Raw genomic sequence first — 12,825 nt, forward strand, 5'->3', positions numbered from 1 at the left:
TTGTTTAAAAATATTAATACATTAAAGATATTCTATTTTAACAATATATCAATATTGTTATTTTTTCCTCAGTTTTTTACTTCTCTGTAAAAATTTACCACGTTATTTGGTTGTTACAAATTTTATGTAGACAAATATATCTTTGTATGATTGGCTTTCATGATTGGCATTTTTTGGTAATTGTTCGTGTTTCTTCTAGTTTTTATTTTATTTTACACTTAAATATTTTATCCATTAGAAACTTATTTGGGTGTAAACTAATTATTAATAACCAGGTTTTTGTTTTCCAAATGAAAAAGTTCAGTGGAACCCAAAGTTTATTGCATAAACCACATGTATCCACTGCTTTGAAATGTCATTTTTATATTTACTAAATATTTATGCACCTTCTAATCCGTTCTAGTGATCTGTCCATTCCCGAGCCAGTTCCATGGTTTTAGAATTGTTACAATTCTTTATATTATAATGTACAATTGTTAGTCCCCGTTTAATACTCGTTTTTCAAAAATGTTATATTGTCACACAGCCTATAGTGTTATACTTCTCTTTCCAGAAAAAAATGCTTCTGACATTTTAATTGAGATTTATTTATTTTATTATTATTTTTTTTATGAATTTTTATTTATTTTTTTGTTACAGATATTTTACCTTTTTACCCCATTGGCGCCCCCCACCCCACCCCACCCATCCCCCCTGTCCCCGGCTTAGTTGTCCATGTCCATTGGTCATGCACACATGCATATAAGTTCTGTGGTTTACCTCTTCCCACCCCCCCACCCCCATCCCCTCTTCTGAGGGATGTCAGTCTGTGCCCTACCTCCACGTGTCTGGGTCTACTGTATTCCTCAGACTGTTATGTTCATTATATTCCGTATATAAGTGAGATCATGTGGTATTTGTCTTTTTCTGCTTGGCTTCTTTCACTTAGGATAATACTTTCCAGGTCCCTCCATATCGTCTCAAAGGATAAGAGATCTTTCTTTCTTACCGCTGCATAGTACTCCATTGTGTATATGTACCACTGCTTTTTTATCCATTCGTCTACTGGTGGACACTTGGGCTGTTTCCAGATCTTAGCTATTGTAAATAGTGCTGCTATGAACATGGGGGTACATACATTCTTCCTGATTGGTGTTTCAGGCTTCTTAGGGTATATTCCCAGCAGTGGGATCACTGGGTCAAATGGAAGTTCAATTTTTAATTTTTTGAGGTAGCACCATATTGTTTTCCATAGCGGCTGCACCAGTCTGCATTCCCACCAGCAGTGTATTAGAGTCCCCTTTTCTCCACACCCTCGCCAACACTTGTTGTTTGATGATTTGGTGATGGTGGCCATTCTGACAGGTGTGAGGTGATACCTCATTGTTGTTTTAATTTGCATCTCTCTGATGATTAGTGATGTTGAGCATTTCTTCATATGTCTCTTGGCCATTTGTATGTCCTGTTTGGAGAGGTGTCTATTCAGCTCCTCTGCCCATTTTTTAATTGGGTTCTTTGTCTTCCTTTTGTGGAGTTGTATGAGCACTCTATATATATTGGAGATTTAATAACAATATATTTTTATTTTTCAAAAAATGTTTAGTTTAATAAACAGAAAATACCTTTTTTTTTTTTTTTTTTTTAATCCTCACCCGAGGATATTTTTCCATTTTTTGTACAGATAGAGTGGGAGGGAGAGAGAGTGAGAAACATCGACGTGAAGGGACACATCGAGTGGCTGCCACCCGCACAACCAATCAGGGCCGGGGACAAACTGCAACCGAAGTACGTGCCCTTAGAGGGAACCGAACCCGGGTCTCTCCGGACCGCAGGCCGACGCTCTAACCGCTGAGCCAAACTGGCCAGGGCAGAAAATACCTTTTAATAAGAAAATACCTTTTACTATTTTTAGTTTCTATAAAGAAAGGATGTTTATTTTTATATATTAATTTTATAATAAGCCATTTTACTAAATCCTTCCGTGGTTTCTAAGGCTTTACAAAGTTAATTTGCTCATGTTTTTCAGATATATAAAAATATATTTAAAGAGGATAATGTTTCCCTTGTTTTCTAATTTTTATAATTATATTTTATTGTATCCTTCAGTTAAGATTTCTAATAGTTCTATTATAATGTTAAACAGTAGCGGTGTTAAAAACTACTTTGTATTGTTTCTGATTTTAATAATTTATTCATATAAATTGTTCTCAAACTTCAGCGTGTAACGATTCACATGGAAGGCTTGTGCAAACAGAGTTCTAGACTCCACACCCAGAGCCTTGGCACAGTGGGAAGGGGGGGCCACAGCATTTGTATTCTAGCAAGTCCCCAGGTACATCTGCAGCTACTGGCCCTGAAGCCGGACTTTGAGACATACCTCATGTTATCATGCTATCAAGTATGATGCTGGATTTTCGTTTGAAATTCATATGTACTTTGATTATGTTAATTCTTTTTTATTAAGAATTTTGTCAGGAATGAATGTGGAAGTTTATCAAATCCCTTTTGGGAAATCATGGAACTGACAATATTATTTTCTTCCTTTTTCCCATTAATATGACAAATTATAATAATAGATATTCTAATCTTGAAAAATCTTGGCATGCAACAAACTTTAAGATGGCATTTTACTATTTTATATGCTACTATCACACAATAATTAATATTTTGTTTAAAATATTTAGAAAATTTTATTAAATATTTATTCCTATCCTTTTCTGAGTTGAGTATTATTGTTAAAGTTGTCCCATAAATATAATTTGGAAGATTTGTTTCTCTATATTTGCCCTGAAAGATTAAAATTAATAGTAAAGATATTATTATCTTGAAGTTTTGATAGATTTCACTGAGAAAATCATCTGGGCCTAGCATTCTTTGTGTAGTTTGTGAGATCTTGTTCATTTTTGTCCATGTGATTTATTTTTTTGTCAGTAAATTTCAATAATTTTTATTTTTCTAAAAAAATCATATTTTATATTAACAACATATTCTAAATAACACGCAAGTCAAAGAAGAAGTATAAATATAAATTTTAAAATATGCTGGACTAAATAAAAATGAAAATACAACTTATCAAACTTTGTGGGACGCAGCCAAAGCAGTCCTTAGAATGAAATTGATAACAGTGAATGCATATATTAGAAAAGAAGCAAGTTCTAAAATCATTAGTATACATCTTTATTTTAGTAAACTAGAAAAAGAGCAATATATACCTAAAACATGCAGAGGAAACGTAATAATAGATATGCGAGCATAAATCAGTGAATTTGAAAACAGAACACTAATAGAGAAAATCAACAAAATCAATAGCGTTTGCCTTGAAAAGTTCAATAAAAACTGATAAATCCTTAGCCAGGTTAACCAAGGAAAAGAAGAGAAAATAAATGAGTCTCATCAAAAAAGAGAAAAAGGCCATCACTTCTGACACCATAAACATTAAATAGGAACAACTCTATGTCCACAAATTTGATAATTTCTATGAAATGGGTCAATTTCTTTGAGGTACACAATCTTCCATAATTCATACAAGGAGTATTAGATACTCTATCTGAAAGGTCCATATCTAGGAACAGAATTGAATTACCATTAATAACCTATCAGGAAAGAATCATGCCCATGTAATGTGGTGAATTCTGTCAAATCTTTAAAATTTTACACCACAACCAAGTGGAATTTATTTAAGGTATGTGAGTCTGGTTGAAAGTTCAAAAATTAAATGATATAATCCATTACATCAATAGTAAATAAGAATAATCAAATGATAATATTAATAGATGCTGAAAAATCATTTGACACTACCCAAACCCATGATAAATTCTTAGCAAACTAAGAATTAGGAGGAATTTTCTCAATTTTATAAAGAATGGATACAAAAAGCCTACAGCTACCATCATGCTCAATGATGATTATTTCCCTACAACATTAGGAAAAAAGCAAGGATATCTCCTATGACCACTATTATTCAATATCATACTAGAAGTACTAGCTACTATAATAAGATAAACATATAAAATATATACAGATTGAAAAGGAAGAAATAAAACTATATTTGCAGCTGACATAATTGTGTGTGTAGAAAATCTCAAAAAATTAATAACAAAAAATTCTGGAATTAAGATGTGATTATGACAAGGTTGCAGAATACAAGATTAATAAATAAAAGTTTACTGCTTTTCTATATGTCAGCAATGAATAAAAGGACTTTGAACTTCTATGAACAAAGAACAAAATATGTACAAGACTGCTATGAGGAAAATTGTAAAACCTGATGCTAAGTCAAAGAATACCTAAATAAATGGAGAGATATTCCATATTCATGACATGGTGACTCAGTATTGTTAAGATGTCCAGTGCTTCCCAACTGCATCTATAAATGCAACACAATCAGAATCCTAGCACGTTACTTTGTGAAGATCATCAAACTGATTTTAAAGTTCATATGAAAAGACAAAGATCCAAATAGTCAACACAGCACTGAAGAAGAATAACAAAGTCAGAGGACTGACACTATCCTATGTCAAGGTTTATTGTAAAGGTACATTAATAAAGCCAATGTGTTTTGTTGATAAATAGACAAATCCCTAGAACAGAATAGAGTATAAAATTGGCCCACACAACTATAGTCAGTTGATCTTTGACAAAGGAGCAAAGCTAAATCAATGGAGAACAGAGTCTTTTTAAAAAATGATGCTGGAAAAATCAGATATCCATGTGCAAAAAAAAAAAAAAAAAAATGCATGTAGATACAGATATTACACTTATAAAAATTTACTCAAAATGGAACATGGCAATAAATATAAAATGCAAAACTCTAAACCTTCTAGAAAATAACAGAAAATGTAAGTGATTTTGGGTTTGGCTGTTGCTTTTCAGTACAACACCAAAAATGCTATCTGTGAGAGAAAAAGTTGAAAAGTTGGACTTTAATAAATATTTTTTTAAACTTCTGTTCTATGAAAGACATTGAAAAAAACAAAACAAAACAAAAAACCTCTTATTAGCATTTATTTTACGTCTAATTTACTACCGGGCTATAGCTTTTGTTTCTTCAATTTCTTCTGGAATATCTTAATTCTTCTGTGCAACCTCCTCTTCTGGTTTAGGCACAATCTGCCCCTTTTCCATAGGATCCTCTCCACGTGGCAGGGAGAGCTCATGTGTTAATCCACCCATAAGCTCTGTAAATTCAACTCCCCATCTTGGGAGGTTTGTTCACCCAATGTGCTCAGTGACCAGAGAATCTACATCTAAACCCTTAAGCTCTGCATTACTCTCTGCGTTTTCAAGCATGTGCAGCAAAAACCCAGCGCTCTTTGCATCCCCAACCCTCCAACCCTGCACTCGGCGCCACTGTTTGGCCTGGGCACATCTACCGACTCTGCCCCTGTAACAGCGGGATGGCACGCTGCTTCTGCAAGGTGACACCCGTCAGGTAATTTGCTGATATGCGTGCCCTTGATGGCCTGGGCAGTTTCACGAATGTTCTGAAAGTGAACATGGATTTGAACCTCTTGAATTCGATGATTTTGTGGGGTTTTCTGGGTCAGGGGAATAGTGAGCCATTTTCAGTGGTTACCTCAGGAGCTTATGGGAATAAAGCGAATGAAAAGGCAAGTAACAGACAGGAAGAAAGTATTTGCAAAAGGCACATCTGATAAAGGACTGTTATACAAAATACATATTAAAAAATGGGCAGAGGACCTGAATAGAAACTTCTCCAAACAGGACATACAAATGGCCAGGAGATATATGAAAAAATGCTCAACATCTCTAATCATCAGAGAGATGCAAATTAAAACAACTATGAGATATCACCTCATACCTCCCAGAATGTCAGCCATCAACAAATCATCAAACAACAAGTGTTGGCGAGGATGTGGAGAAAAGGGGAATCTAGTACACTGCTGGTGGGAATGCAGACTGGTGCAGCCACTATGGAAAACAATAACATGTTTCTTCAAAAAATTAAAAATGGAACTGCCATTTGACCCAGTGATCCCACATCTAAGAATATATCCTAAGAAGCCTGAAACACTGGCCTGAAAGCATATATGCACCCTTATGTTCATGTACTATTTACAGTAGCTAAGATCTGGAAACAGCCCAAGTGCCCATTAGGAGATGAATGGATAAAATGCTGTGGTACATTTACACAATGGAATACTATGCAGCTGTAAGAAAGAAAGATCTCTTACCCTTTGACACAACATGGAAGGACCTGGAGAGTATTCTGCTGAGTGAAATAAGCCAATCAGAGAAAGACAAGCACCACATGATCTCACTTATTTATGGAACATCATGAACAAAATAAGCTGTGGAGCAAAATATATCCAGAATCATGGAAATAGGGTACAGACTGACAAACCTCAGAGGTATAGGGGTGGAAGATATAAAGCAAAGAACTTACATGCGTATATGCACAACCGATGGACACAGACATTAGGTTGGGAAAGCAGGAGGTGGGTGGGAGCAGGGAGGAAGGAGTCAATGGGGGAAAAGGGGAACATCTGTAATACTTTCAAAAATAAAATAAAAATATTAATACTGAAGAGAAATGCATGTAGAATATGGAGCATTTACACTGATAGAATATTATTTCATTTCACAGAAAATTCCCAATGAAGGATTCATATTTGAACTATAAGTGTTTTTCACTTTATATTACTTGTTGTTTCATATTATAAACTTGTGTATAATGAATAAAAAAACACTTAAAATTCAAGAAAACAAGAAATTCAGTTCAAAATGAGCAAAAGATCCAAACAGAAACCTTTCTAAATAAGTTATACAGATGGCAAGTAAGTATATGAAAAGATGCTCTACATCATATGCCATCAGGAAAGTGCAAATTTAAATAACAACAACATATTACTAAACACCTATTAGAATGACTGCAATCCAAAAAATTGGCAATACCAATTGCTGGTGAGGTTGTGTTTAGCAATAGTAATTCTCATTCATCGCTGGTGGTACTAGAAATTGGCGCAGTTCCTTTGCAAGATAGTTTTGTAGTTTTTTGAAAATATATACATAGTCTTACTCTATAATCCAGAAATTGCACTCAAATAGTTACCCACATGTGTTGAAAACATTAAGTCCACACAAAAGCCTACACACAGATGTTTATAGCAGCTTTGTTCATAATTGCCAAACTCTGAAAGCCACAAAATGTCCCTTAATAGGTGAATGCATAAACTGGAAACAAGTCTAAAATGTCACCTACCATATGATTCCAATTATATTACTTTCTGGAAAAGGAAAAACTATAGAGACATTAAAAAGTACATGTCTGGGGCTCAGAGGAGGAAATGAGGTTAAAGATGTAGAGCACAGGGGATTTTTAGCCTGGTGAAATTATTCCATGTGATATAACTTTGGGTGTATGATATATATTTGTCAAAATCACAGAACTGCACTGCACAGAAAGTAAACTGTCATGTGAACTAGGCACTTCAGTTAATTTAAAAAATCACATACATTTACACCCCATTTGGAAAACAATGCATCTAAATTATGTAAGACTACATGTATATGTACATGCGCATAAAAGATTCATGTAAATATTGCTACTATAATCTCAAAATGAAGAAATATGGGGTTGTTTTCTTATATTCGTTCATGTTGCTTAATTCTTTCTTCAAGTATAATTTCATTTTTATTATCATAAAAATAAGATAATTTCATTAAACAACCAAAATAAATGCTAATTTAATGGTCTCTAGTAAAATATACTAGGCATACAGTCTAAATCAATTGATAGTCTACATAGTGTGTTACTGGGCACCTGTTAAGGACTAATTCAAAGTGAATTTGATCCTGCGATATTTTTATTTTTCTTGGAGATAAATTTTTATCCTATCTATAGATGTGTTTGTTCCTAAGATCATGACTTTAAAAGAGGAACAAAGGTACTGTTTTATAATATTTATAATTTTGATAGATATATTTGTTATTTCTGTGAACAGTCTTCACTTGTATGTAGCAGTTCTGTTGAGATTAATAAAATAAAATTTTATAGTTTGTTCCCTATTTACTAGTGTACACAGTCTATTCAGGTTATAAGTTCTCATATTTTCTGAGTTGCTTCAGGATATAAAATATTTTTGCATAATTTTTATGACATCATAAGAAAGTGACTTGCACTAAGAGTATCAACACTGACATATTTATTCTATGCCACTATTCTTACAAAAGTATCTTTTTATACTTTACAAAGCATATTTTGTTGCTATCACATTTAAGATAAAACCCAGATGAAGCATTATTTAATTTCCTACAACAGTAAAATCAAATAATTTCATCTGCAGGTCAATTTGTTTTTTATCACCTCTGAGGGAGGGGCAGAGTAATGTCCTGTAACATTTCCACATTGTGTTCTATTCCCACTGGGTACCATTCTTCCAGTCAACAATTTCTAACATATTGAGATGGTTTTATATTTACATTTTTAAATGATTTAGTACTGCTTTTTGGTTGATGGGGGTTAATTTTAGTTCTGGTATTGAGGATAGAAACAAATATTCTTTTTTAGCTAACCAAAACACATACGATAGCTATTTAATGTGGTTGTTATATTGTAACCATTTTGATATCTTCTACTTAATAGAATAATCAATTGTCTTAAAATGGGATATTCCCATTGTCATGCTAGTAAATATTTAACATCCAGTACCCTCTCGTTTTCAAATTATAAGGCAAAGTTTATTCAGAAGGTTACAAAGGTAGTAGAAATGAGCTAGCTGGGCTGGCTCCGGAAACAAGCTACAGAAGCACAGGAAGGACCCTTGGGGCTTAGCAGAGGGAAGAGCAAAGGGGCGGGAAAGGCGCAGGCATGCTCCGCAGAGGGGAGTGCCCAGCATCCAGTTCTCCTAAAGGGCATAGAAACATACTCCCATCCTGGCCTACTTTGAATGGCCAAAGTGACATCAGCTGTCTTGCGCAACTCTGAACAGCTGTGCAGTTGACCCTCACCGCCCAGCTCCAGCACAACCTCAGGCGCACCTATGCTTCAAATGCAATCTGAAGGTTGAAAAATGTTAGACTATTCTTGTTTTAACTTATCTTCTTCTCGAAAAGCCATTTCCCAATTTGGCAAGGGTCTTTCTGAAACTCTGATTGCTTGCTCCTCAAACTAGTTAGGCTCTTTCCTGATTTCTCTGCTATCTAGATATTTGAATTGATCAGATAAATGTATTATAACTTTCTATTATGTAAGGTATTGGTTTCTTGCTTTCCAAAACCTTGAGTTGGAACAGAATCTTCATATATAATTTATATTTCGGTCTATAAAGCAATTGCATGGGAATTATTGTATTCTTTACACAAAATAATTTAAATTTATAGACCAAGGATCCTTTGGGACCAAATTTATAAGTTGGAATTTTTACCTATATTTTAATTTTACCCTTTAATATTAAATGTGTTTATATTCAAGTTGCTCTTCTTCCTCTGAAATATAAACAATAGTGATTGTTTTAGCTTTGCAGTTTGAAAAACGTATTCTTTCGCTAAGTCTCCTAAGATACAAACATTTGTCAGACTAAGTGTCTTAAAGATGCATGCTTCATTTGTTCAGTTCCCATGAAGCAGAACACAGCTAATGTTCGACTGGGAACGGAGAGGACAGGAGCTGGACGCTGAGCTCACTACCAGGATCTTCAAAGAGCAGAGTAAGACACTCCCTGGACAGATGTCTGGTTTTCATTGGGGAAAAACCTTCTCTATACAAATCTTGACTAAGAACATTGCTATCATCTTTCAATCATCTTTTAACTGCATTTTTTTTTTTTTCTATTTCAGCCTTTGTATTCTTTAGGGCCATGTTGTTGAGGTATACACTCCATGGTTGATAAAGCAGAAACCAAAAATAATTTGGAGAGGTCCCTGTTGGTTTCCGAGATCCACACCTTCATTTCTAGGTCTAGGTTGTCCCTACTGATGCTTTCACTATGCAGTATTTCTACTGCGTGATGAAACTCTACAACCATGTGACTTATGAATACAACAAGCAAACATCCATGTGGAGCTTGGACAAATAAATGCTATGTTTCTAAATATAATATTTCACCAAATACTCTTAATAAAGTTAATATGACCTTCTTAGGATAACCAAAAATACAGCATGGGGATGACATGAGTATAGGAAAGACGTGCACAGGGCTGAATGGGAGCAGTCCACAGGCCTATAAAATATTTTTTGAGGTAGAAGGGAAAGAAAACATTCACTATAGTTACCAAGCTGGATAGATCATCAAAGTTAGAGGTTCAAGTGTAAGAAGTGATGCTGAGGTTAAACAATAGGAGGAAAAATGGTAGTTTTTTTGAAACATTTGGCAAATGTTTTTAGAAATATCTAGAACGTACTATTTTTTAATTCAGTTGGAAGGACACAATCTCTCTCCCCTTACTTCTAGCTTAGAAAGGTACTAGCTATGAGTTCTTCTTAGGGAATTCGAAAGAGAAAACCTTGATTTTCCCTTGAAGGCGTGTTCCTATGACAATGCTAGAATAACATAGCAGCCATTCTCTCAAATCATGCAAATCCCAGGAGAAGTTATTATACTTGGTGATTTCAGCTAACTCAGCTACTCTGGGGTTAGAGTAGCTTCCTCCTCTTCCTGTGTCCATACATATTTGTTAGATAACGAGCTAGGACAAAGCACAGCTAGTATCCACAGCTGTGTATGGGTCCTCATTCGTCCATGGCTTGGAGTTAACAATTATCCTCAGAGCTTATAAGGCCCTTTCCTGTAAGAAGACAACACTCGTTAGTCACACATAAGGTTTTCTTGTATGTAGAGGATCTACAGCTCTGTATACCCCTGGCTTCTCCTTGGAAAATAAGAGTGACTATTGATGATTTGGGGAGGTAAACAGTGCATAAGTAAATCAGTCCTTTTCTCTACCTTCAGTTCAAGGAGCATAGCTTCTGTGCTGTTTCTCCATGCTATAATTTTAGAAAGGTTTATGAAACAAGGGAGTTGGGGAGGAATTTTACAGCATTTCTTATGACTGTGAGTATTGTGGGGACAATGTCTATGAAATTATGCCATTTAGTATGAGGAAGTCCATTGCTGCAACACACCTTTGTTAGCCTTCGCTGGTAATCAATATGATATTTTGCTCTTGTCTACCTTAGTTATTGTTTACATTTAACACATGATTTAGAACTCACTCTGGAAAAAGGGTGCTATTTATTGGGCCTTGCATTTCTTAGAATGAAAGTAAATTTGGGGTAATCTGAACAAACTGTAAGCCTCCACCAAACACAAGGTATCACTGCACGTAGATGTTACCCAATTACCGTCATCAATTGTTGAAGATACAAAGCATCTTGTTACCTTCATTTAATCTAATGATTTTCAAAAGTAATTTTTAAGCCCTGGCCTGTTTGGCTCAGCGGTTAGAGTGTCCGCCTGTGGTCCTGAGAGACCCGGGTTCAGTTCCCGCTAAGGGCATGTACCTCGGTTGCAGTTTGTCCCCGGCCCTGGTCGGTTGTGCGGGTGGCAGCCACTCGATGTGTTCCTTTCACGTCGATGTTTCTCTCTCTCTCTCTGTTCCTCTCTCTCCCTCCTACTCTACCTGAACAAAAAATGGAAAAATGTCCTCAGGTGAGGATAAAAAAAAAAAAGAAAAAAAAAAAAGTAATTTTTAAGATGATTAGTGTCCACAGTATTTGAAGTGATCACTGGGTATCACAATGTACACCCCCCCCCCCACACACACACCATTGAATCTTAGCAATTAGGAACAAAGAATAAGAAAATAAGGAAAAGTTCTAAAATAATTGTGTGTATGTGTTTGTGAGATAGGAACAAGTACATGATACCCACTTACTACGCCCTCTTCCCCGATACTCCATGAAAGACTGTGTTTGGAATCCGAATGTCTGACTACAGACTACTGGCCTCACTCTCACAGACATACTGTCCTGCCACATCCTGGATGTTTGTTAAAGTATTGCTAACCTTTTGGAAATTGCAATGTGAATATTCCTTAATATTTTCTAAAACAGTGATTCTCGACTTCTTTTCAGCAGAGTGAAGAATCTTAGCCCCAGGAACAAACAAACAAAAAACCCCCGAAGCCATACACATAAATACAAAGATTAAATTTACATAATATTTCAAGGAATTTATATTGAAATTCATGTACACGAGGTTAAAACTAGGCACTAAAAATTCAGTAATGTGAATCTTAGATTAGGAAATATTTGGAATAAGTGTGCTACTGAAGCCAAAAATTCTTGAAGTTACACCTGGAGACTAACAAAGGACTAGTTGCTTAGATACTGTCTCCTTTGCCTTCCCATATTTAACCCTTCAAAATAATAGTAATTTCCTTCTGGTAGAATTCCACAGAAAACGTCCTCTTTGTATCAGCATGGACAATGGTGATGTAGAAGAGATATGTTTTAAAGTTGTTCATATCTCACGTTGAAATGTAAGGTCAACAAAAAGAATGTGTCTATTATATAAGAGAATAGTCTAAAAACTATGATAGGGCCCTGGCCAGTTTGACTCAGTGGTTAAGCATTGGTCTGTGATCCCACAAGACCCGGGTTCGGTTCCCACTAAGGGCACATACCTCAGTTGCAGTTTGTCCCCTGCCCTGGTGGGTTGTGTGGGTGGCAGCCACTCGATGTGTCCCTTCACGTCAAAGTTTCTCTCTCTCTTTCTCTTCCTCTCTCTCCCTCCCAGTTTATCTGAACAAAAAAAATGGAAAAATGTCCTTGGGTGAGGATAAAAAAAAAATTACGATAGGAATATCTCACAAGTAAAAGAAAACAAGAGTCATAATTAATGTTTATGTTTAGTGAGGTTAGTGCTTCTTGAATTTTATAAATTA

At 35.2% G+C, this 12,825-nt stretch overlaps 1 pseudogene; it reads right to left on the reverse strand.

Moving 5' to 3' along the window:
* Window positions 1-5,046: 5,046 nt before the first annotated feature.
* LOC118620773 lies at window positions 5,047-5,541 on the reverse strand (annotated as a pseudogene).
* Between the last annotated feature and the right edge of the window lie 7,284 nt (window positions 5,542-12,825).

This window comes from Molossus molossus, unplaced genomic scaffold, assembly GCF_014108415.1.
Source record: "Molossus molossus isolate mMolMol1 unplaced genomic scaffold, mMolMol1.p scaffold_m16_p_8, whole genome shotgun sequence".
In the NCBI taxonomy this organism is placed as follows: domain Eukaryota; kingdom Metazoa; phylum Chordata; class Mammalia; order Chiroptera; family Molossidae; genus Molossus; species Molossus molossus.